The sequence below is a fragment of the Lissotriton helveticus genome, chromosome 5_1 (genome assembly GCF_964261635.1).
Source record: "Lissotriton helveticus chromosome 5_1, aLisHel1.1, whole genome shotgun sequence".
In the NCBI taxonomy this organism is placed as follows: domain Eukaryota; kingdom Metazoa; phylum Chordata; class Amphibia; order Caudata; family Salamandridae; genus Lissotriton; species Lissotriton helveticus.
In genome coordinates, this window is record NC_136065.1 from 282,669,896 (window position 1) to 282,695,515 (window position 25,620).

At 47.5% G+C, this 25,620-nt stretch overlaps 1 protein-coding gene across 1 annotated transcript in view; it reads left to right on the top strand.

Moving 5' to 3' along the window:
* The window catches only part of LOC144754442 (F-box only protein 44-like), a 236,982-nt gene that overhangs the window by 202 nt on the left and 211,160 nt on the right, over positions 1 to 25,620 (top strand). The gene's annotated exons all lie outside the window — the stretch shown is intronic.

The window sequence follows — 25,620 nt, forward strand, 5'->3', positions numbered from 1 at the left end:
CCCCTTGTTTATGGATAGTCAGTGTTGACCCAACCCACCATAATTTAGGATGGAAAGCGGCTTCCTCACTGAGAGGTAACACGTCAGCAGACATACGCCTCTCAGAAGCCACACCCCTGACAGGTATGGGAAAGCCAGTTTCCCCCTGACCGGAAGTTTCGAACTTGAAATGGGGAGGTCTTTCCGGACAGGGACACAGTTGTGCCCCTCTGCCCAAGACCTGCGAATCACTCGATCCTTAATTAGAGGCTGAATGCTGGCAGCGCCAACATCCCCGAATTGTAGTGAACTCGAAGCTTAATTGTTGATAAAAGTATCGGTGCCACATAAAGTGATCTTGAATGATCATCAGAGAGTAGTGCACGAGCAGATGGGGTTAAAGTCATTTCCGAAATACAAAATCTCAATTCATATATGATCCCTGGTATTAATTGTAAATTTGTAAGTAAAAAAAGTGCTCAGCCATTTCCTGGAACTATTTTAATTGCCAAGTGGGCCAATCAGCGATTTCGCTTCGTACATGGTAGTCTAGAGTCTATCGGCCAGATTCATCAAAGTAAAATCATCTCGCAAAGGGCCAGATTCTGAGAATCTGGCCCTTTGCGAGCGCTATATTTGCATTTGGGATTCATCATCCCAAATGCAAAAATCGCAATTCTAGAAATCGCTAAATTGCGATTAATTGCATTTAAAGAATCTCAAATTGAGATTCCTTAAATGCAATTCATGAACCTTTTAAAAATTGCGAATTCGCAATCTGGGGCCGCTATTTACAGCGAAGTCTAACTACGTGGTAAATAGCAAAAACTTTGAAAAATGCACTAAAGTGCATTTTTCAAAGTTTCATGTTGCGCACACACATGCCCTAAGGGCATGTGTGTGTGCAACATATGTGCACACATCAATTTCAGGGGTGCAACAGGGTGTCCTTTGGACACCCCTGCACCCTTGAAATCGCAATCTCAATTTGCGAATCGCTAATTGCGATTAGCAAATTGAGATTGTCTTCTTATTCATTCCTATAGGCCTCTAGGCCCATAGGAATGAATGGGGAGAAATTCCTTATTGCGAGTCGCAATTTGCGAGTCGCAATTAAGGAATTCGTAGAAATCGCAATTTTTTGGGTGATTTCTTGATGAATAGCATTTTGCTATTAATAGCGAATCTGTATTTTTCGCTATTAAGGAATCGCAAATTGCTTTGTTGATGAATCTGGGGGTTAGTATGCATATGTTCCAACAGACCCTATTCAACCAGGGGACTCACGATTTTAAAAGCCAAAGCAGGCTTTGTTTACGTTGCCCCCCCCAACCTGAAATTGCTTCTGCTTCAATTGAATTCAATGCGCAAATTGAATTCTCCCTATTTCTTATTTTATATCTCCCACTTTCCTGTTCTAAAATGATGGCTTGTATGATATTTCTATACCAGGAACCTGGGCAAAAGGCAGTGTAGGAATTATAAGAATAAGAGTAACTTTCAGACAGCTATTGTTTTTCAACTAATCTAGCAAATAGTTGTTCTTGCTTTTGCCACCACAAGAGGGGTGGAACGTTCCTTGTTGGCCATCCTGCCAGCCGTTGTTTCTTCTTGCCTAGGCTCTGTTAAGGCCTTGGTGGGACAGGCGGCCGGAAGAGCGACACCTGCCTCTTCTGGTCCCTCGAAAAACCTTCCCAGGGAAGATATTCTTTATCGGCGCCTACGCCTTGTCAAGAGTTGAGAACGTCGCGACGAACTTTCCCAGTTCCTTGACGAATGGATCACTGAAAAGGGGGCCTTGGGCCACCGGACCTGCCTCCGAAGAAGAGAGCTCCCCTAACTTAGGATCTATCTTCAACAGAAGAGAGCGGCGATGCACTGCGGAGAGGGCGCAGTTAGCGTTGCCCAAAAGAAACATCGCCCTCTGCGCCCATCTTGCCTGGGCTCTGTTAAGGCCTTGGTGGGACAGGCGGCCGCCCATCCCGCCACGTCGTCCATGGGAAGGGATTGACCTGATTCCCTGGACCGTTCAGCCAGTTCTATAATCTTTGTCAGCGGTCCGACCACATCAAGGAGCTTGTCTTGACAGGCCCTCCATGACCTATCTATCCCCTTCTTGGGATCCTGTATTTATTTATTAAAGAAGGTGCATAACTTTGGATCTATCTCTGGAGTAGCTGTGACCTTGTCAGGGAGAGAGGGACGGGGGCATTCTGATCTGAGGCGGGCCCTGATCTCCTGAGAAAATGGTTGACTGACCTTATTACCCACATAGTCGGCAACTTTCCTGTCCGGGACCCATTATGTCGAGCGGGGCCTGAAGATACCCATAGGGTCAAACATGTCAGAAGGGGCACCCTCTGTGTCCCCCGCCTCGGAGTAGGAGGATTGTGGGCGCCAAAACCGCCTGAATCCTGCGTCTCCTCCAAGGAGCCCTCATCATCCTCAAGCTCGCCCTCCCCATGTCGGGGAACCCCTCTTTGGGGTCAAAATCCGTGGTGACCTCGTCACAGGCAATTCTGGGTAACTCATCCTCCCGGTAGAGTGCTTCCTTAAGCATCCGCACGCTCTTGAGAAAGACCTCAGTTAGCCGGCTGAAACCTTCAATGTGCCCCGCGTCTCGCTTAGGAGCCTTACGTGGGCGAGACGGAGTCACCCCACTAGGCCCAGCCCCCGTCTCCAAATACCCCCGTGCCCTTGAAGACATGGGCAGACAACCTGTCAACGCTATCTTGCAGGGGGGCCAAAGCCTGTGCAATGGGCTGAGAAAGCAGATTGTCCACCCCTGCAGGAAGGTGCTGAGGGGGGCTTTATCCTGTTCCAAGGACTGAGAGGGCGTATAATCATGGTCCTTATGGGACTGCATAATAGTGGAGGGCGGGAGCACTGAATATAGAAAATATACGCCTGTGAATACCAAGGGCAGCCCCCTCGCCGGTGCTCCTAAGTCAGGCCCTGCAGAGATAGCAACAAAAAACCAGGAAACCCTGCCCAGAACGTAAGAAGACTAACTTTCTGGCAGAAAATGATAGCGAAAACAATCGATAGGGGCTAAGCCCTTAAGTCTTACCGCAGCGCGGTGTCAGGCGTGGGTTGGGGGAGAAGGGGCACGAGCGATGAACGCTCTCTCTCCACAAGCGCACACGAATCACTGGAGCGCAAAGAGCAGCTTCGGTGACCGTATGACCGCGTTAGAGGAGCGAAATAGCGCCACCTAGTGCACCTGCGCGGTAAAAGGAAGTTGACGCGCTCGAGCTAAAGCCTACAGTGCGAGTGAAACAGATCAAGCCTGAAAGAAAAGCAGTCACAACGCAAAACCAACAAGCGCTCTAATCAAAACTAAGGCAACTCAAGTCAGAAAGCCCAAACTTAACTGACGAGGCAGCAGTGAAGAAAGAGGAAGGACTACGCTGCTGATTAGAATATATGGACTGTCGGAATGTACCTTGATTGGACTGTTGGTGGGCATGGTTAATCCCTGTGTTCATGGGAGTTGTAGTATTGGTGTGTTTTTTCTACGCTTCTTTAAAAGTGCTGTTAATAAAGAGTGAAGAAAGTAGTGCATAATCCTCGCCTCCGGTCCTGACATAGAATTTGTTTTAATAAAAAATACCTCCTTTGTTATTTTATCTTGTAGTGGTCTTGGCCTACTTACTACTAGAACACGGGTCACTGTCTGCCCCACTCACCGGCATCGGCATTGTCCAGTGAAGCTGATGTGGACATTGTCACGTGACGTGACTCTGCAATGCTTGCTCCCCTGGCGGGCCCAAAGAAGCCTAAGTGTTTTCAGGGCCGATAACCTCACAGCCCTGAAGGCTGTGATGTCATCAGCTCGGCAAAGACCTAGCTTCAGGGCCCAGTCTCCACCCCCTGATGGCGTGGAGGTAAAGTTAGCCCCGGGCGTTTTAAATACAAGGCCAGAATCGCTAACCCTCCACGTCAATCAGAGAGTGGAGAGCTTGTCACCACACCCTTCCCCAACTTGTTACTGGGGGTGGGTGGGACCCCTCCCTGTGACGAGTTGGGAAATGGTGTGGCAGGTGGGAAGCCAAGCAATCGAGTCTGCGCAGACTCGACATGAGACTGCTTCTCAAACGTGAGGCCTCTTCAATCGGAGTGGAAGTCATTTTATCTGTACTGTCTGCGTCACTCGTGTCAGACTGCATGTTTTTTGGAGCCAAGGCAGGTTGACTCGGATTCATCACTGAAGTGCTGGCAGCAGCAAGCTAGTCCTGGTTGCCTGCTGCTGCGCACAGCACTGCAGGTTGCTGTCCGTAGTGCTAGGACTGGACAGTAGGACCTGTGAACTCAGGACTTCAGGAGTCGGGCTGTAGTTCAGCAGGTAAGGCCCAGGCAAGCATTTTTTAAGTTATATAAGCCTGTTTAGTATTACGGCCTTGTCGCATGGATGGATGTCGGGTTGGGGTTGGGGGGAAGACACAGTGCATTGCGAAGGTTCCATTAACTAGATTAATTTGAGTTCGCTTGGAGCAAAATGTCAGCTATTCAGTCTCAGATAATGCGTAATGAATAATTTCTTGCAAACCTCTGTTACCCTGCACATATTCAGAAAACCTCAGGGGTGAGGGACAACAAGAACTGTAAACAGATACGTGGTTAAATTTAATTACGTGTACAAATGTGCAATCAACCCTAATTTTTTATGTTTCAGCTATAATTTACTTGCGACTGTTCACCATATGAGATTGGGCATCTGCCTGCAGGAACACTATTATGTTTGGCCAGTATGTCTAGCACACAAACTATTTCTTATTCCATGTCCACCACCTCCATTCTCTTTCTTGTAGCAAATCCATTCGACTTACGTGTGGATGCCATGCCTCAGCACCACACAATTGATAAAAAGCAGGACGCAGACACGGGACAGAAATAAACAGATTTCAGGGGAACACTGTACAGACAGGTAGTCTGTGTGCATTTGTGCATGCCTGCTTGCATATTTTAGCACTCGAAAGCCAGGCCTAAGCCAGGCTTGAGAGAACCGACAGTTTAGAATTATCATTTAGTATTGCGAAAACCCTGCTCAAGCTGGTGTTGTAGTAGGTCTCTTATCGAACAGTTACAGAACCCAAGAAGCAGGAAGAGTCACGACTCCATGCTGGAGCAGAACATGAGCAGCTAACTTCCACTAAGCTATTAACAAAATTTTTGATCATTAGAAAAATGTGCTTGTGTCCAAATCATAGGTTCTTTTATGTGACGCTGTTGTTAAACCTTAAGAAACACAAGGGAAACCTTACTCACAAGAACCAGGGTACGTACTTATATCAAGAAACAGCGGCTCTCGTGGAAGCAATAATCAATCAATCAATCAGAACAATTTGTATAGCGCGCTACTCACCCGGAGGGTCTCAAGGCACTGGGGGGGGGGAAGGGGTCCGTTATTGCTCGAAGAGCCAGGTCTTGAGTTGCTTCCTGAAGGAGAGATGGTCCTGGGTCAGCCGTAGGTGGATGGGGAGGGAGTTCCATGTCTTGGCCGCTAGGTAGGAGAAGGATCTTCCTCCGGCGGTGGCTCTGCGGATGCGTGGTACGGTGGCGAGGGCGAGGCTGGTCGATCGCAGCTGGCGGGAGGGTGTGTAGAAGGTGAGGCAGTTGTTGAGGTACTTGGGGCCCAGGTCGTGGAGAGCCTTGTGTGCGTGGGTGAGGAGTCTGAACGTGATCCTTGTAGTAAATAGGTTCCAGAGGCCAAGTAAGTAGAAGTAAAGGAGTTCTTTATTCAAGATGATAAGTAGAACAAGAGCAGACCCTCCGCTGCAGCAGCAACCAGTAAACTGCCACAGCATGGAATCCACAGTATAAACAAACATAGAATACAGAATATCATGCAGGTAAGTTCTACAAAGACTAGAGAGATAACTTACAATGTACTACACATCTTCTCCCTTTCTATTTTACCAAAAAAAAACAAAAAAACTTAACACACAAAATCTTGCAAATAAACAGGTGGTCGTCGAGACCTAGTAGAACGTGCACCAAGTAAATCATTGCGAACAGGAGACTCATTCTGTAAAGGAGCAGGAGCATCCCCACCCCCAGAATTACCGAGTTCAACATGAATGGGAGGCTCCAAAGGTGTGTGAGTGGCTAACAAAAACCACTCGTGGAAGGAACCTCACAATCAGGGAAGTGAGTGGTACCACTATCCTCAGAGAGAGAAGAGGAACCTTTAATGGACAAAGCAGACTTCATTCTCTTATAAAGAGCAACTCTTCTAAAGTTCCAACGCTCTCCATTGTTAAGAATAACACAATGATTAAGTACTTTTTTGACTTTAAAAGGACCTTTGAATTTTGACAAACCCCTTTGTAGTCTTCCCAACTTAACCTTGACCAAATCCCCCACAGAGAAAGGAGAAGAACCAGGTGCAAGGGGAGAAGAAATAACTTCAGCCTGTTTCTCCTTAAAAACACCCCGTTGAGTTTGCAAAGTAACGACATCTCTCATCCATGAAGGAAACAACTTCAAGCCGGGATCACGTCCTCTCATCAATTGAAAAGGAGACAGATCTCCAACTGCCAAAGGAGTAGTGCGGTAGGCCCACAACATTTCATTAACCATCTTTCTAACAATGCACCCACTACTAGAAGCCATTTGAATAATGCCCTTCACAACCTTGTTAGCCCTCTCACATATCGCATTACCCTGGGGATTATATAAGGACGTACGATGATGTGAGATACCACATTCCTTTAAAAATACTTGCATATCCCCAGATGTAAGTTGAGGACCATTATCAGTGATGATGGCTGAAGGCAAACCCTCGTCTTTGAAAGGATTCCCTAAAAACCTGATGGTACTTGATGTAGTGATGTCATTAGTGAAGTGCACAACCAACCATTTCGTAAAAACATCAACTACCACTATGGCGAATCTGTCCCTCTCATTTAACTCACCCATTGGGCCAATGAAGTCAAGGCAAATAGTGTGCCATAGTAAACCAGGACTCTGTATATGAGTATCAGGATAAGTTTTTGGACCTGTTTTCAGGCGTTTTTCACCCTCCCTGCACATTGGACAATTCTCAATCCATTCCACAACCTGTGAATCAATGCCTGGCCCCCAAAAGTGATCCTTAATGCGTCGTTGAGTGAGAGTCTGACCCTTGTGACCCTCATGTGCCAAAGCCAACAATTTGTTTCTCAAACCAAAAGGAGGTATACATTTCTCTCCCTTAAGTAAGATGTTGTTCACTACTGAGAGTTCATCCAAAACCTTAATAAAAGGTCTGATAGAAACAGAGACAGAACTTTCATGTCTAGAACCCAACTTGATAAGCTTAACTACCTCCTGAAGAGTTAGATCAATAGCCATTTCCTTCAACCAATCACTAGCTGAAAAAACTCCCTCACCAACAAAGACAGCGTCTTCAACCGAAGCAACAGCCACATCATCCATGTCCAAGGGCACTTCCGAATCATGAAAAGAGCGCCAGTCTAAAGACAATCTCGAAAGGCAGTCGGCCTGAATATTCCTCCATCCTTGAATATACTCTACAGAGTACTGAAATTCTTGCAGCCTGGCTGCTAATTTCATAAGCCTGGCAGAACCCTTACCTGCCCCTCCTGGGGAAAGGACTTTGATAAGAGGCTTGTGATCGGTCCTTTAAATGAATTTCATGCCCCAAAGATAGGTCCGGAAATACTCAACTGCCCAGGAAGCGGCTAGCGCCTCCCTTTCGATGACTGAATAGTTCTTCTCAGACTCAGTAAGAGTCCTTGAGGCAAAAGCAACAGTAACCTCAGATGTCCCCTTTAACTATGAGAGCATAGCCCTCAATCCATGCGCGCTGGCATCCACAGTGACTATGGACTTGTTATGAATATCGAAAGAAGGCAACACTTTAGCATCACATATCTCTTTCTTGATGCTGTCAAAACACTCTTGCTGTTGGACACCCCAGATGAAACTTACTCCACGTTTAAGCAAAGACCTGATGCAAACAGTCTTATCTGAATTTTTTTTGACAAACTTTGAATAATATTCGATCAGTCCCATAAAGGAACATAACTGATCCTTGTCAACAGGTCGAGGAGCAGAACGGATGGCCTCACATAAGTCTTTTTTGGGTTTGATGCCAGAAGGAGTAATGGTATAACCCAAGTAATCCACCTGATCCACCCCAAATAAACGTTTATCCTTACGTAAGGTAAGACCAGCAATGGACAATTTTTCCAAAACAACTTTGAGTGTGGAATTATGTTGATCTTCAGTTTGACCATAAATTAAAATGTCATCCTGAAAGTAAACAACATTTGGTACTCCCTCAAAGATGCTAGAAACCATCCGTTGAAAAACACTCGCTGCTGAATTGAGACCAAAAGAGAGTCGAGTGAATTGATAAGTCCCCCACGGAGTGATAAAGGCTGTTAAACTCTTTGAATCTTTATGTAAATCAATTTGGTGGTACGCATTTCTAAGATCAAGTTTTGAAAAAAAACTTGGCTCCGTTGAGTGTGGTAACAAGCTCAGCTATGTTAGGCAAAGGGAAGGTATCAACCACAACACATTGATTAAGAGACCTGAGGTCCACACAGAAGCGGAGCTTGCCGTCCGATTTTTTCGTGACGACAATAGGCGAAACCAAAGGAGAGGCCTCAACAGGTTCAATCACACCAGAAGTCAACATGTCATCAAGAAGACATTTCACCTCATCCCTGATGACGATGGGAATACGTCTTACTTTGTGCTGGACAGGAATTGAGTCTTTCTTAAGTATAATCTTATGAGAGTAGCCTTTGAGACGGCCTAGGCTCTCACCAAACACAGTTTTGAAATTAGAAAAGATAGAATACAACTCAATGTCCTCAACAATCATAACTTGAGGATCAGCACGGGGATTGGCAATAATAGAAAGGTCATATTGGTGAACCCACCCCAGGATGGCAGGACCAGATACTGAAACATAGACCAGGGCTCGAAAAATTCACTCGACCGCTCGCATTTGCGAGTGAGATTGATGAAGGACGAGCTATTTTTAGGTCCTACTCGCCCTTTCTGGCGAGCAGGAATACAAACTTGACACTTGACCTCTGCCTCTGAAAGCAGACGAAATGTGACAAGATAATAAGATTTAAAGGCATCTTTATTGCTCACAAAGTAAATGAGCAATAAAAATGCTTTTAAATCTTGTTAACTTGTCACATTTGCTCAGTTTTCAGAGTTTGAGGTCAAGTTCATTTAAGTTAGGTCGAGGAGATTTTGTAGTTTACTAGACCTGCAGGTCTAGAGCATTTTTTATGATTTGTCGAGCCCTGTAGACCTTCCCATGAATTTGTCTTGTAGAAAACTTGATGTTAGCTTCAAAATAACCAAGGATGTCCAAAGGTTCGCCCTGATACCCACCGGGAGAAATGTCCTTTGGAATAAGTGGCCCCATGCCCCACACCTCCACAAAAACACAGTTAGGAATGATGGTGTAGCGTGAACCAGTGTCCACCATTAAATGAACATCCTTCTCATTAATATTAAACAACGCTTTCGGTCTATTTTTCCGTTTGTACTCTTCCACATGAAGACAGTCATCCTGCTCCACCACCAAGATCTTATTGTCTTCATCAGTGACCCTTGGAATATCGCCCACATAAGACACGGAAGAGCGAACTTTACTTTTACAGACTCTTGCATAGTGCCCTAACTTGCCACACTTCATACACTCTTGTTTAGCAGCAAAACAAAATTTCGAGTCCGAAGTGTGATCATAACTGCCACACCTTAAACATTGCTTAGCATTGACAGGTTTAGATAGGTTTTGAGTTTTGGCATTAACTGTTTTTTTGTTAAAAAACTTCTTGTGCTTAACAACGGCAATATCTTCTTGATCATCTTCATCTTGTGGATAAACCATAGACGAATAACAAGATACTTCACTAACATCGCTTGAAATTACCCTCTTTTCGAGCTCCTTCATACATCCCTCAGATTGTTCCACAATCTTAGCTAATTCAATAGCTGTCTGTAAATTCGGATTCTTTGCTGCCCACAAACGCTCCTGAATTTTCTTATTGTTACACTGAACTATGAGTTGGTCTCTAACCAACTCGTCGGTCATATTACCAAACTTACACTTAACAGACATTTCACGCAGTCTGAACACAAAATCATCTATAGACTCACCCACTCTCTGACTTTTTGTGTAAAACTTAAACCTATTCATAACAAGGTTTTCTTCCTTAGAATATCTTACTTCTAAATGAGAAACAGCTTCCTTATATTTATCTAAAGGAGCCTGCGCACCAGCCTGAAGAACCTGTGGTAAGAATTTAAAAACACGCTGACCTTCTTTACCCAGTGAACTCAAAAGAAGAGCCTTTTTGCGTTTAGCAGAGCATTCTTGTGCATCTAATGCATCCAAATAATTGTCGAACATGGAAAACCAATACTCCCATGATATGCTAGGTTGACCTGGAATTCGAAGAAAACTAGGTGGCAAAACAACTGTACAATTTTGTAAAGAGACTTGATCAGACATAATGCAGACAGGAGAAAAACATGTGACTAAAGTTTAAAAAAAAAAAAAAAAAAAAAGTAGAAGCATGAAATATCCCAACAGCGTTTTAAGAAAAGGCACGCTTCCAACGAGTCAGCTTGACCAAGCAAACGTGAAGTCACAATAAAGTACCTGACGAAAGAAAGAAGAAATACAGTTGCAGTGTCCAAAATAGGAGTATGTAATCTAGGATATGGATTTCCTCAGAGCGCTGAGAAGAAAACGCTGTATATTCAAATTACAGATGACGCTGTATATCCAAATTACACATCGCCGACTTAAAATGAATGCGCAAAAGACGTGCGCATCGTCGGCGAAGGTTGCGTTGCTGGAGGTGAATTGGTTACTAGGGCAACCAAAATGGCTTCCTAAAGCGTAATGACGGTACGTATACATTTTCCACGTTGCGTCGCGTAGGCAGAGCTGAAGCCTGAAGGACGTTCTCAAACGCGAAGATTCGACAAGGAGCCAGACGTCATGAAGGCATTCACCAACTCCCTCACAACATTCTAAGACGTCATCAGACCGTAGAAAGACAGAGACGAGTGCAGATCACCGCAGTTCGATGGAAAGACGGAACTTGAGGAGTGAGGTAGGTGAATATGGCAGAGAGAATAAATCCGCTTGAGACAGAAAAGTATCATTAACTTGTAAAAAGTAAGTCGAACACTGTGGCAGAGTGATCAAACTTCACAGGCACACGAGACAGGAAGGAAAGTTAAAAAGTCACCTTAATTCTGTAGTGTTGCCATGTATTGAAGCGGAAACAGAAGATTTCTCATAAAATAATTCTCTCCAGACGTCTTTAGTGAGGTCCCACACTTAATTCAATGAAAACAATGACGAAAAGGATTCACCTCGATTTGGTCCGCTCTTGGCTCCTAAATTCGACGTTAAAAGGCAGGGTTCGAGTTCAAGTCGCCAAAAAGTTGTAGTAAATAGGCTCCAGAGGCAAAGTAAGTAGAAGTAAAGGAGTTCTTTGTTCAAGATGATAAGTAGAACAAGAGCAGACCCTCCGCTGCAGCAGCAACCAGTAAACTGCCACAGCATGGAATCCACAGTATAAACAAACATAGAATACAGAATACAGAATATCATGCAGGTAAGTTCTACAAAGACTAGAGAGATAACTTACAATGTACTACAATCCTCTTGCTGACGGGGAGCCAGTGCAGGTCTCTCAGGTGGGCGGAGATGTGGTTGTGGCGGGGGATGTCCAGGATGAGTCGTGCGGAGGCGTTCTGTATACGTTGAAGTCTTTTCTGTAGTTTGGCAGTGGTTCCCGGGTAGAGGGTGTTCCCGTAGTCCATTCGGCTGGTGACGAGTGCTTGGGTGACCGTCTTCCTGGTTCCGGTAGGGATCCAGCGGAAGATCTTTCGAAGCATGCTGGGTGTTGAAACAGGATGACGAGACGGCGTTGACTTGTCTGGTCATTGAGAGGGCGGAGTCCAGGATAAAGCCCAGGTTTTGTGCGTGGTCCGATGGCTTGGGGGTGGTGCCCAGGGCAGGGGGCCACCAGGAGTCGTCCCAGGCAGAGGGGGATGATCCCAGGATGAGGACTTCCGTCTTGTCTGAGTTCAGCTTCAGGCGGCTGTTCTTCATCCATTCGGCGACATCGTTCATTCCCTCGTGTAGGCTGGCTCTGGCGTTGGCAGGGTCGTTGGTGAGGGAGAGGATCAGCTGGGTGTCGTCGGCGTAGGAGATGATGTTAAGGTTGTGTTGGCGTGCGATGGCTGCGAGGGGGCTCAAGTAGACGTTGAAGAGGGTGGGGCTGAGCGAGGATCCTTGAGGTACGCCGCAGATGACTTTGGTGGCCGCGGATCGGAACGGGGGGAGGCGGACTCTCTGGGTTCTTCCGGCGAGGAACGATATGATCCACTCCAGTGCTTTCCCTTGGATTCCGATGTTGCTGAGGCGCTGTATTAGAGTGCGGTGGCAGACTGTGTCGAATGCTGCAGAGAGGTCCAGGAGGATGAGGGCAGCTGTTTCCCCGTTGTCGAGCAGGGATCTGAAGTCGTCGGTGGCTGCGATGAGGGCGGTCTCGGTGCTGTGATAACAGGATAGAATTGGGTAATCTGAATGCACAATGGCAATGTAAATGGGTTATACAGAGTTCAGACAAAGAGGCAGTTGAGTACACTATAGTTGCAAGCTCTTCGGTTTATAGCAAATATTAAAGTCAAATTCAAATATACAAAACAAAGGATTTGGTGCTCAGTGTCCCCAGTGTAAGGTAGGAACCAAACAAAAAAATAGTGACATTTGTGACAGTTATAATATGGTTTTGTGGCGCCTCGGGGTCGGGGTGAACGTCTAGGGGGGTCGGGGTCGGGTCTACCGCCCCCTCAAACAGACTCACAGAGACCGGTGTGCGGGGTAACGCAGGTTTTATTGTTTTAAATGTTCGTTTGCGAGGTGCAGTCTTTCTGTAGTATGGCAGCGCGGTCTCCGCCTCCTCTGTCAGTCTCTGTAGGCGTTTCTCCGCTGCAGCTCTTCGCACGTCCCGGTGGCTTCTGGGACTGGGAGTCCTGGAGCCGTCCTCCACGATGCCAAGTCGTCCGCCGTGCAAGGGAGAAAGAAGAACAGCGTTTTAGCTGACTGCCGGTGTCGCAATCACGGGGGAGGGAGTGAGGGCTCACACGTGCACAACTCCTAAGGACTACGGTGGTGAGAGGTGAGGGAGGGGTAGTGCGGCAGGAGGTGAGTGTGAAACTACTATCGTGGTTTAAACCACTTTTAGCCCGCCCAACCTGGAAGCCGTGCACGTACCTCTGGGAGCCACACTTCCCTTGTTGAAGTGTGGCTGGGCGAAGCGCCTTCCTGGTGGCCTCCTGGCTTGTCGGTTTCTCCCTTCCGATGTCGACCCTCCGCGCGTCCTTCCCTCTCCTCGTCTGGGTTCGCCTCCGCGCTTCTCCTCCGTTCTCCCACTCTTGCTTCGGCCTCGGGTCTCAGATGTTCTTTGTTTTCCCGGCTCCGCTCTGCTCCGATGCCTCCCTCGCTCCTTTGCTCTCGTCTCTCCTCCGTCTTCGTGCTCCTCTCGCCTTCGTCCTCGCCTCTCCAACCGTCCGCCTCTCCGTCTTCACCTCCGGGTGTGTAACACACCTGTGTGGTGTCGGGGGCGGCTTTTACCTGCTCAAAGGGGGCGTATGTGGTGACGTCTTCTCTGTCCAGCTCCGCCCAATTAAAGAAGCAGGACTCTCCAGCCTCCTCGTGATCCAGACCGTCTGAGTCTTCCGCGCTCCTCCAGGCGTCGGTATGCTGCACAAAAAGAGGGGAGACAGGTGACTCAGGCCACCCCGGACCCACCCTGTCACACCCCTCCCCCCTTAGATTCTCCCGATCGGGGAGAGGAAACCGGGAGAGAAAGTCCGCATTGGCATTGTCTTTCCCACTGCGGTGCAGTACTTGGAAGGAAAAGGGTTGTAATGACAGGAACCACCTCATGACCCTCGGGTTGTTGGAAGCGTTGCGGCTCATCCATAGGAGCGGGGCGTGATCGGTGTACAGTGTGAATGTGTGACCCTCCAGGTAATACCTCAGCTTATCTACAGCCCACTTAATTGCCAGACATTCCTTTTCTATGGTTGGGTACCTCACCTCCCTGGGGAACAATTTCCGGCTGATAAAGAGGATAGGGTGCTCATGTCCGTCCTCCGTCGCTTGCGACAGGACAGCCCCGATCCCGAAGTCGGAGGCATCTGTGTGCAGCACGAAGGGACGGGAGAAATCGGGGGATATGAGAACCGGTCGGGAGGTGATTGTCTTTTTGAGCGTGGAAAACGCTTTACTCATCTCCGGTGTGGGTCTCAGGAAGTCCACCTTCGGGGTCTTCTTCAGGGTGTCTGTGAGGGAGGCTGCAATGTCGGAAAAGGCGGGGATGAATCTCCGGTAGTACCCCACCAACCCCAGGAAGGCCCTCATCTCGCGGAGGTTGGTGGGAAAGGGGGTGTCCGAGATGGCACGCACTTTTTCGTTCTGGGGTTCGATGAGTCCCCTTCCCAACACGTAGCCCAGGTATTTCACCTTCTGGAATCCGATCCTCGATTTCTTAGCATTGATGTGGAGCCCGGCTTCGGTTAATCGCAGCAGGACGGTCTCTAGGTGTCGGAGGTGTGTTTCCCAGTCCGGGCTAAAAATGATGATGTCGTCCAAGTACGCTGAGCTGTAAGCCTGGTGTTCTCGTAGTACCTCGTTCATTAACCGCTGGAAGGTTGCGGGTGCTCCATGCAGCCCGAACGGGAGGACAGTGAACTCGTACAACCCGTCCGGGGTTGAGAATGCGGTTTTCTTGCGATCCTCTTCCCGTAGTGGCACCTGCCAGTATCCCTTGGTGAGATCTAGGGTGCTGATGAATCGGGCTTCGCCCAATTTTTCGATTAATTCGTCTATCCGTGGGATAGGATAGGCGTCAAAAGAAGACACAGCATTCAAGGCCCGGAAGTCCATGCAGAACCGGCTGCTCCCGTCCGGTTTGGGTACCATCACAATCGGGGATGACCATTCGCTCCGCGAGGGGCGGATGACACCCAGGCGTAGCATTTCCTTCACCTCTTTGCTTATGGCTTCCCTTTTGGCGGCCGGTATTCTGTACGGACGCTGTTTGACTATGGTCCCCCTTGGTGTCTCGATCCGGTGTTCGGCCAGGTTCGTAGATCCCGGGAGGTCGGAAAAGATGGTCGCCCGTCGAGTAAGAACATGGTGTAGCCCTTCTCGCTGCTCCGGGAACAGTTCTTCATTGATGACAAGATGTTGTAGGGTGTTTTCCTTCTGGGTGTCCTTCGCCGGGTGTGAATAGGCCACGACGGGAGGGGCTCCGAGCCATTTTTTTAGGACGTTGATATGAAACACCTGGCTTCTTCTCCCTGATAACCGCAGTCGGTAGGTGGTGTTACCGATGCTGTCAATGACCTGATATGGTCCCTGCCACTCCGTTTGGAACCTTTTCGATGTGGATGGCAGCAACACTAGAGCCCAATCGTTTACTTCCAACTTTCTCCATTTCTTTCCTTTGTCGTAGTGGTGTTTTTGTTTGGTTTGACTTTTCTCCAGTTGCGAATAAGCCAGCTCCCGTACTTTCCCGATTTGGTTTTTTAGGGTTTGGCTGTACTCCAGGAGCGTTTTCGTGTCTCTTGTAGGCTCAGCCTCCCAGTATTCCTTTGTCATGTCCAACAGGCTCCGGGGCTGCCTTCCGTACAGCATTTCAAAGGATGAACATCCCAGGCTGCTCTGGGTTTGCCCTCTGATGACATAGAGAGCAAGAGGAAGCAGCCGGTCCCAGTCTTTTTGGTTGGCTGTCAGCATTTTCTTCAGAATGGACTTGAGGGTCCCGTTATACCGCTCCACAAGACCGTCCGTCTGTGGGTGGTAGATCGATGTCTTGATCTGATGCATGTTCAACAGGTGGCACACCTCTTTCATGACGCGGGACATGAAGGGGGTGCCTTGGTCAGTAAGCACCTCCTTCGGGAAGCCGACTCGGGAGAACAGTTCCAGGAACTTCTCGGCTATGTTTTTGGAGGTGGGTGATATAAGGGGAAAGGCCTCTGGATATCTGGTGGCGTAGTCCACAATGACCAGGGCGTATTGGTTTCCCCTGTTCGTTTTCGGGAGCGGGCCGATGAGATCCATTGCCACCCGCTCGAAGGGGGTTCCGATGATCGGTAGCGGCTGTAGGGGGGCTGCTGGGGGTCTGTGTACGTTTTTGCGTTGACACACGTCACAGACCTGGCAGTGGGTTTTGATGTCTTGGTAGACCCCGGGCCAGTAGAAATTCCTCAGGATGTTCTGGGTGGTTTTCTCGCTCCCGATGTGCCCTGCAAGGAGATGGGTGTGAGCGTAGAACAGTATCTGCTCCCTGAAACATACCGAGACCAATAGTTGTTTTGGTTCGTTTTCCTTCGCCTGTCGGTATAACAGGTCCTCCTGTATCAAAAACCGGGGGTAGCGGGGGCTCGGGTTGTCCTGTTCTGCATGGGCCTGTTCCCAGGCGTTCAACAACGTAGAATCGTTGGCTTGTGCGAATTGGAAACTCCGGTCGCCCTCCCATGGGTCAGGGGCCACGAGCACGGTTTTTGGGTCCCCCCTCCCGCTCATCAGCTTCTCCGCAATCAGGTCCAGAAAGTGGGGGTTGTCAGTCCCTAGTAGGAGTTCCTCGGGAAGGTTGTCCATAACCCCGACCTTCACCACCACCTGCCGCCCCCCTTCCAACTCTATAGGGACGCTGGCGACCTGGTAGCTCTTTACGTCACCATGCACACACTTAATGTGTACCAATGAGTCGGGCATTACCTGGGAGTCACACACAAACTTACCCTGTATCACCGATTGCTTGCAGCCAGAGTCCAACAGGGCTTTTACCGTCCTGCCATTTACCAGGACACTCACGTGATAAGCGCCACCCAGCTCCGCGGAAAACAGAACAGCCCGAGGCAGGTAGCCGACCTCCATGGGTTCTTCTTGTGTTCTCTTCTTTGGGCAAAACCGGGCTATGTGGCCCCATGTGCCACAATCAAAACATTGAGGGCCTCTCATAGTGGACATATCGGGGTTCAATGGTCTGGGTGCAGGAAACCCGGGAGGAGGTCTGGGTTTCCGGTCCACTCGAACCGGTGGTCTTGTGGGTTTTTCCGGTTCCATCGGGTGCAACCGGGGTTGCGCCCTTGAATAGGTGGAGGCCATCTCCATCGCTTGGGCTGTGGTCAAGTTGGAGTGTTGTCGTAACCAACGCTGGGTCCCAAACGGCAGAGCCTCCAGGTACTGCTCCAGGTAGATCTTGTCCATTATGGCCTCCTTAGTGCTCAGGGCGGGGGTCAACCACTTGTCCGCCGCCGCTTTCAGCCGGAAAAACAGGGTTTTGGGGTTTTCGCCCGGTGTTCCTCTCTCCTTGCGGAAGCGGGCGCGATATGCTTCTGCGTCCAGCCCTAAGTGATCCAGGATGATAGTCTTTATCTGGGCATATGGTGTCTGACCCGTTCCGTTGGCCACTTGATACGCGGCCTGGGCCTCTCCTGTCAAGAGCGGGGCAATGAAGAATGGCCACTTCTCCAATGGCCAACCACACGCCAGGGCGACTCTCTCAAAGTTAATCAGGAAGGCATCCGGGTCGTCCCCAGCCACGTATTTTTGTAAGGAGATGCCAGAGGGGGTGGGGGTGTGTTGTCTTACCACTTCCCTCACTGGGTTCCCGGCTGGGTCGGTCCTCAGCGGTTGTAGTTCCTCGATTGTCTTCACCACGCTTTCCTGTAGGGCCACCCTGTCGGCCTGGGCGGTGACAAGCTGCTGTTCCATGGCCCAGCCCAGCTGCTCCTGCCCTTTCACCAGACGCTGTAGTAGCTCTTCCATCTTTGTATCCCAGATGGCTACTGTGCCCGCATTCTCCACCACTTGTGGCGCCTCGGGTCGGGGTGAACGTCTAGGGGGGTCGGGGTCGGGGTCGGGTCTACCGCCCCCTCAAACAGACTCACAGAGACCGGTGTGCGGGGTAACGCAGGTTTTATTGTTTTAAATGTTCGTTTGCGAGGTGCAGTCTTTCTGTAGTATGGCAGCACGGTCTCCGCCTCCTCTGTCAGTCTCTGTAGGCGTTTCTCCGCTGCAGCTCTTCGCACGTCCCGGTGGCTTCTGGGACTGGGAGTCCTGGAGCCGTCCTCCACGATGCCAAGTCGTCCGCCGTGCAAGGGAGAAAGAAGAACAGCGTTTTAGCTGACTGCCGGTGTCGCAATCACGGGGGAGGGAGTGAGGGCTCACACGTGCACAACTCCTAAGGACTACGGTGGTGAGAGGTGAGGGAGGGGTAGTGCGGCAGGAGGTGAGTGTGAAACTACTATCGTGGTTTAAACCACTTTAAGCCCGCCCAACCTGGAAGCCGTGCACGTACCTCTGGGAGCCACACTTCCCTTGTTGAAGTGTGGCTGGGCGAAGCGCCTTCCTGGTGGCCTCCTGGCTTGTCGGTTTCTCCCTTCCGATGTCGACCCTCCGCGCGTCCTTCCCTCTCCTCGTCTGGGTTCGCCTCCGCGCTTCTCCTCCGTTCTCCCACTCTTGCTTCGGCCTCGGGTCTCAGATGTTCTTTGTTTTCCCGGCTCCGCTCTGCTCCGATGCCTCCCTCGCTCCTTTGCTCTCGTCTCTCCTCCGTCTTCGTGCTCCTCTCGCCTTCGTCCTCGCCTCTCCAACCGTCCGCCTCTCCGTCTTCACCTCCGGGTGTGTAACACACCTGTGTGGTGTCGGGGGCGGCTTTTACCTGCTCAAAGGGGGCGTATGTGGTGACGTCTTCTCTGTCCAGCTCCGCCCAATTAAAGAAGCAGGACTCTCCAGCCTCCTCGTGATCCAGACCGTCTGAGTCTTCCGCGCTCCTCCAGGCGTCGGTATGCTGCACAAAAAGAGGGGAGACAGGTGACTCAGGCCACCCCGGACCCACCCTGTCACAGGTTTCCATTATTTTCAACAAACGATCATTCATTTTTTGGACAATAATTAACAACACTGTAAACAATGGTCAGTGCTGAAAAAATGATTTGTTCTTTCTAAAGTCGACGGCGTTTCAACCCTTCGAAGAATTTAGGGTCTCTTCAGGGCCTAGTGGTATAGGGACATCTGGAACAGAAACACTTGATAAGCGCAGCCATGTGATGTGCAAACACCGGTTGGGTGACAAAAAGAAGAGAAAAGGTACTCACACTGGATCCAGTCGGGTACTCAGTGTGAGGCAAGTAGGAGAAAAGGGAGGGTCTGGCGCTAATGGATCAGGCTCGACTTTTGATGGAGTCTGCGTTTTCTGCAAGGAGGTGTATACCTGATTCACTTTTTCTATTAGACACGACGGAACAAAGGCGGTGCTTTGTTGTCAGGAACAGGATGTATCCCAGCAAATGGAGTCCTTAGTAGATACTTGTAGGACGACGCGTGCTGCTACTACGCGTCCCTCCCTGTCCGGGTTCAATGAGGTCAGCTAGAGCACACAACACTATGCAAAAACTACTATGTGAGAGATTTGATTTTAAAGGTGAGTGGAGGTTACCATACCCCAAAACAAAGGATTATGCATTCTGTTTCTCCTTACACCAATGACACTCCTGAATTGATTACATCTGATCTACAGCAACCACCTACACATCACAGCAGACTCACAGATTGAGACAAAACTAGCCTCTGATCACTTTGGCACTGACATGTTTTTTTAACTCAATCAGGATCCGAATGTTTGAGGATAAATTTGAAACCTACTGGACAATAACTACTATCATACAAGTAAATGCTGACTATTTCTCAGAAAATTCTAATTCCGACCTATCCCCCCCAAGTCATATGTGATACATTTATAGCTGATATCAGTGATGTTCAAGATCAAGATAAAAAATGAACAGAGAAGCAAACAATACATTTGAAGCTCTAGAAAAAAATATAAAATAGATGGAAATTTGTCATAGACAGTTCAAAAGTAGTACCTTTTAGACTCACTAAATAAGAAAAAACTATGAATACAATAAAAGTTTAGGCTGAGGGGCGGGAATTTGGATACCCAAACAGCAACTTCTAACACTTTGTGTATCAGATAGATCTGGCAAAATGCTAGCCTCTTAATTAAAATGTAAGTAGATTAAATTCAGAATCACCTGGGTTGGAGATAAACTGAACACAATTCACACTAAACCCCAATAAATAGCTGATCTTTTAAAAATGTTTGACAGTGAAGTACATTCCAAAAATGTTATTAATAAAAGCAGAGATGTGTGAAACAAATACATTGAAAATCTATACATTCCACGTTCAGCAGAACTAGAATACAATCATGTTTATAATCCAGTTAGTGACTATGAAATCCTGAAAGTCATCAAAAATTGTAAAAGTTGAAAAGTGCCTTGCACAGAGAGGTCTATTGCCCAATTTTATAAAACCTTTTGCTGCTTCATCAGTGTCCTGCTGCTGGAACTTTACCAACACTTTGAGTCTTCAGGTGTGATCAGGGGCTCAACAGCAGTTCCAAAGGAGGATAAGGATATACTGAAAACAACAGCCACTTCTGCCTTATAAACTCAGACTGCAAAATGTATGCAAAAGTACTTTCAGACAGAATGGACACTAATCTCAAGGAACTGGCAAAGCTGGTTTCTTAAGACTTTCAAGAAACAACTCTAGATTTCTGTTACATATTAGAGAAAAAAACAGTTGCAAATGCTCTAGGTGTAGAAAGGACCTTCAGCAAAGTTACTAATCCAGTAGCCAGAGTTAATTTTAGTGGCATTACTTCTACTTTCATCTCTCTTGAGCAAGGTACTAGACGACGATGCCCCCTATCCCAGGCTTTCTTTTTATTAGTTATTGAACATCTACTTCTAACTATTAGGAAACCCTTCAGAAACTTCTGGCATTCATTTTTGTAATATAACAATTAAAGCAGCTGTCTATGCTGATGACATTTTAGTGGGGACAGTGGAAGAGGACATTTTAGTTTCAAATCACAAGTCAGACCACTAATTATTTTGTGTACATGTGATACCCTGGGCTTGACCAACCTGGCAAACTGGTTTTGTAAAATATTGATTGTAGAATTCAATGTCTTGTAGAATTAGTGAGTCCTATTTAAGAAAAAAACTTAAAAATATCTGGTTTGTTTGAAAACTGGTCTACCATGGAACTATCATGAAATGATGTCTCTGCAATTGCCAACTACCTGATAAGCATGCCGTCGATCTGTCTAAATGATTTTTCTAGAACCTAGATAAACTCCTAAATCTTTTCCTTTGGAGAGGGGAAAAGCACAGATCTCCCTAAATAAAATCAATATGCAAGCTCCCTACCAATGTGGGCGGCATCAATTGTCAGATTAAAAAATAAACACTTTTCGAATTAAATAGAGAACACTTTATTCCCCACAACCACAAAACTGCTTTCAAAAACTTAAGCAAAAGGAACAAATGATATACGCAATGCTGAACAATGCAAACATTCACCCCCAGTTACAAAGATCTGAGTTTAATCCATCGTTGTTTTGCTCACCACGCCACCCCAGTTTGGACCCAGCCATATGCAAATCAGTCTTTACCCTGTTCCTTTATGGGAACAGTCCAGCCCAAACTGCCAAGCCAGGTCCTCCCTGCCACGGAAGGAAGCATCCTGGGACCGGTTTCGAGGCATCACCTCTCATCAGCCAGGCTAGGTTAAATCCATTGGCGCAGAGAGCACGGGACCCACGTCTGGGCATACCCTTCCCACTTAGGGCGACAAAAGCAAAAGGAACAAATGATGGACGGAATGCTGAATAATGAAAATATTGACCCCAGTCACAAAGATCTGGGTATAATCCATTGTTCGTTTGCTCATCATGCCTCCCCAGTTTGGCCCCAGCCATTTGCAAATTAGTCGTTGCCCTGTTCCTCATGGGGTCAGTCCAGCCGAACCACAAGCCAGGTCCTCCCTCCAAACGAAACAAGCATCCTGGGACCGGTTTCGGGGCATCACCCCTCATTAGCCAGGCTAGCTTAAATCCAGTGGCTCAGTGAGCACAGGTCACACGTCTGGGCATACCCTTCCAACTTAGGGCAACAAAAGCAGAAGGAACAAATGATTGATGGAATGCTGAACAATGCAAACATTCACCCCCAGTCACAAAGGTCTGTGTTTAATCCATCATTATTTTGCTCACCACGCCACCCCAGTTTGGACCCAGCCATAGGCAAATCAGTCTTGACCCTGTTCCTCATTGGAGCAGTCCAGTCCAGCCTAAACTGCCAAGAGAGGTCCTCCCTGGTCTGGAAACAAGCATCCTGGGGCTGGTTTCGGGGCATCACCCCATATCAGCCAGGCTAGCTTGAATCCAGTGTCACAGTGAGCACGGGACCCACGTTTGGGAATACCCTTCCCACTTAGGACGACAAAAGCAAAAGGAACAAATGATGGACGGAATGCTGAACAATGCAAACATTCACCCCCAGTCACAGGTGGCATGGTGAGCAAAAGAATGAATGGATTAAACCCAGATCTTTGTGACTGGGGGTGAATGATTGCATTGTTGTCTCAAAGGCATCTCCAGCCTTGTTGCCTCAAAGGCTGGAGATGCATGTAGGGGGACACATGGTGTTCTACCTGTCTGCATGCACCCCTTGTTCCATCACAACATGGAATTTACAGTCCATGCTGTGCTGGAACGTGCTGTGGCTGTCCCAGAGCACTGCCATTCTTAGGCTCTCCCATTAGCCTTTGAAATGCAGCGATATGGACCAGCCATCACAGGACCAGTTGTAATCCGACGGGCATTCAGCGAAGGAGTTTGGCGGTGTGGGAGCGGGGCAGTGGCGTGTCGCTCTGCTCGCACACGGCCAAACTCCTAATCAGGCACTAAGCCCAGAAATGTAGTCTCCTGATAACCTGGCACAAACAGCCCTTCAACAACTCAAGATGCCTTGCTCATATTAAACTGCAATACCGGTAAAGTAACAGTTTTTCAACAGTCCTTACCTGCAGGATGTGATCAATAACATTCATAACATTTACGTAATGTTTTCTTTTTCTCCTTTTCTGATTGATCTTATGTCTCTCATACTCTCATGCTTGCCACACATCTCACAGATTATACAAGATACGCTGAAGTAAGTCAATGGGTGTAGCTCCACTGATTGATATCTGGATGCCTGTCCTCTTTTATTTCTTTTTAATATTTTAATTTCTGTTAGGTAGTAACAACTGCTTATGTTGTATCTACTGCATTTTTTGCATCCACTACATACATATACAACAGATTTGAATGCTGTCTTTTTTATTTTTGTTTCCTGTTTTCTTCAGGCAAAAAGCAATAAAGCTTTTTAAGTAAAAAATATTCTACGTGCTCCATAATTTTCAGTGAAAGTTACCATTGTTCTTTAGATGTATGTGTAAAAAATAAGAGTAAGAACAGGGTTCTCTCTCAGTAGCTCACGTTTTCCCAAATCTGCTCACACTCTCTCTCTCTCTCTCTCTCTCTCTCTCTCTCATATATATAGATATATATATATATATATATATATATATATATCAACACACTCGTCCCAATTTCGGTCAAAGGGGAAGCCACTCCATTTGGTTTGTTTCAATGAGGTTGTAATCGGGCAGAAGAAAAAAAATGCATTTGGACCTCACACAAGGTCTTGGTCACATGACCATAGATTCTTCCTGTAGTCTTTTTAGGTTTAAATCTTTTCATTATTATGATCGCTTTGTTCACAGTTGCTTTAGTTACATCACATGTCGCTGAATGTAGCATTTGTACATTACATCATCTATAGCAATGTTTAGCTGTGGTTACATAACAAAATATTCGTCGGATAATATGTGTTGCCATGTAAATTGTAGATACTGTAATTATGAACCCCCCACCCAAAGAACAAACGTTTAAACAGTTTTCCCTCACCATATCCTCCCTTCCCCGAACCCCGGTATTCACATTTCTAAATATCACTATAGCCGGGTACACAGAGATGTATCGAAGATGGGTGTCAGTGTGTGTTGTGGGACATAGTCTGTGCTTGTTAGTCTGAGAAAGCGAAGGTATTTTGGGCTTGTAATTTCGTTAAATTTCATTGCTAGGAGAATGAGGAATGGCTTCCATACGTCCTTAAATGTGTCTTTAGAGTTTGCCAAAGTAGCACTCATTGGTTCCATTCCTAGAGCGTACCATAATCTATGGAGCCATCCCAGATAGTTTGGCGTTGTTAGCGTCCCCCAGTACAAAAAATGTTCTGGAGTGCGTCCCCCAATGCTATACCCATCTGTCCCCCCTTGGGAGATTTTTAAGGGAAAGGTCAGTGGGTTGGGCAGTCCTAGTATTATTAACCCGGAAATCTCGGGATCTGCATGTCAAACTGCTGGTCAATCTCGTCTAATTTCTTGGGCCAGGAAGATGCTAATGTGCGGCACTCCCACAGTATGTCTAACAGGGTAACATCCTCCCTACATCCCCGCCAGCATGTGGGACTTCGCTCTGGATTCCCTATGTTAAGCTTCATTGGCGTCGGGTACCAAAACGTTACTATTTTGGTGCCGGTCTCAGTACTGGATGCGTTTCTCACTGTGTGCCTGGCCCTGTGATATATTTCTTCCCATTCCTTACTTGATAGGTCCCTCCCTATACCCCTAGCCCAACGTTTCTCACTAGGTGTGGGTTGCGGAGGAGCAGGCAGGCGAAGCATGGCATAGAGTTCAGAGATCAATTTCTTATCATTGCTCTTTGTGACTAACCATTTTTCATATCTTGTCAATTTTCTACTGACTTGTGGGTGTATATAAGGTTGGAGCAACCAGTGCCGCAATTGCAAATATCAGAACCGTGCTGTCTCCGGCAGTGTGTAATCTTTAAAAAAAAAAATATTTTTATTGAATTTGAACAATAACAAATCACGTAAATGATCAAGAGATTATTGGCCTATTTCATCATACATAACAGTCATCCATTTAATACAGTCAGCGCAATCAGGGTGCATTGTGACATCTTCGTGTTGTACGTTGCAATTCCAGTTCTGTTGATGGGGACTCACATAAATCTCCTTGATGGTCATTCGGCAGTGTGTAATATTGACGTAGTTGTGTGAATGGTATAATCCCCTCTAAATCAAAGATGTGTCCCGCCGCCTTGCAGGGTTTGGCTTGCCATACCGCAAACGCCTTACTCTCAGTTCCCGGGGAGAATTCCTTGTTTTCAAACAGTGGCGTCATCAGGGAGGGGAACGTCATCAATTCTCGTTTTCTGCCCACCCTTTCCCACACCTCCTTCTCTGATTTTGTGGTGGGTGACCGTAGTAGACTCTGCGGCCTGTTTGCTTTCTATAAAAAGGGTACCTTCCACAGCGAGAGTCCCGCTATAGCCCTATCTTTGAACAACCATCGTTTTTCTGATTCCTCTCTGCTCCATTCCACCTAATATCTCATCCGAGCTGCCCGAAAGTAGTCAATGAGATTTGGAATCCCCAGCACCTCATCTTCCGGGGTCAGGTAGCCCAAATCCCGGTGCATACGCGGTTGTATGCCCACCCAGACAAAGTGGAGAATGTCTTTTTGTAAAGACGCAATTGTTCCTTTAGGCGGAGAGACCGGAAGTGTTTGGAACAAGTATAGTGCTTTAGGTAGGATTGACATTTTGATGGCTGCTATACGGCCTAGGAGTGAAAGGC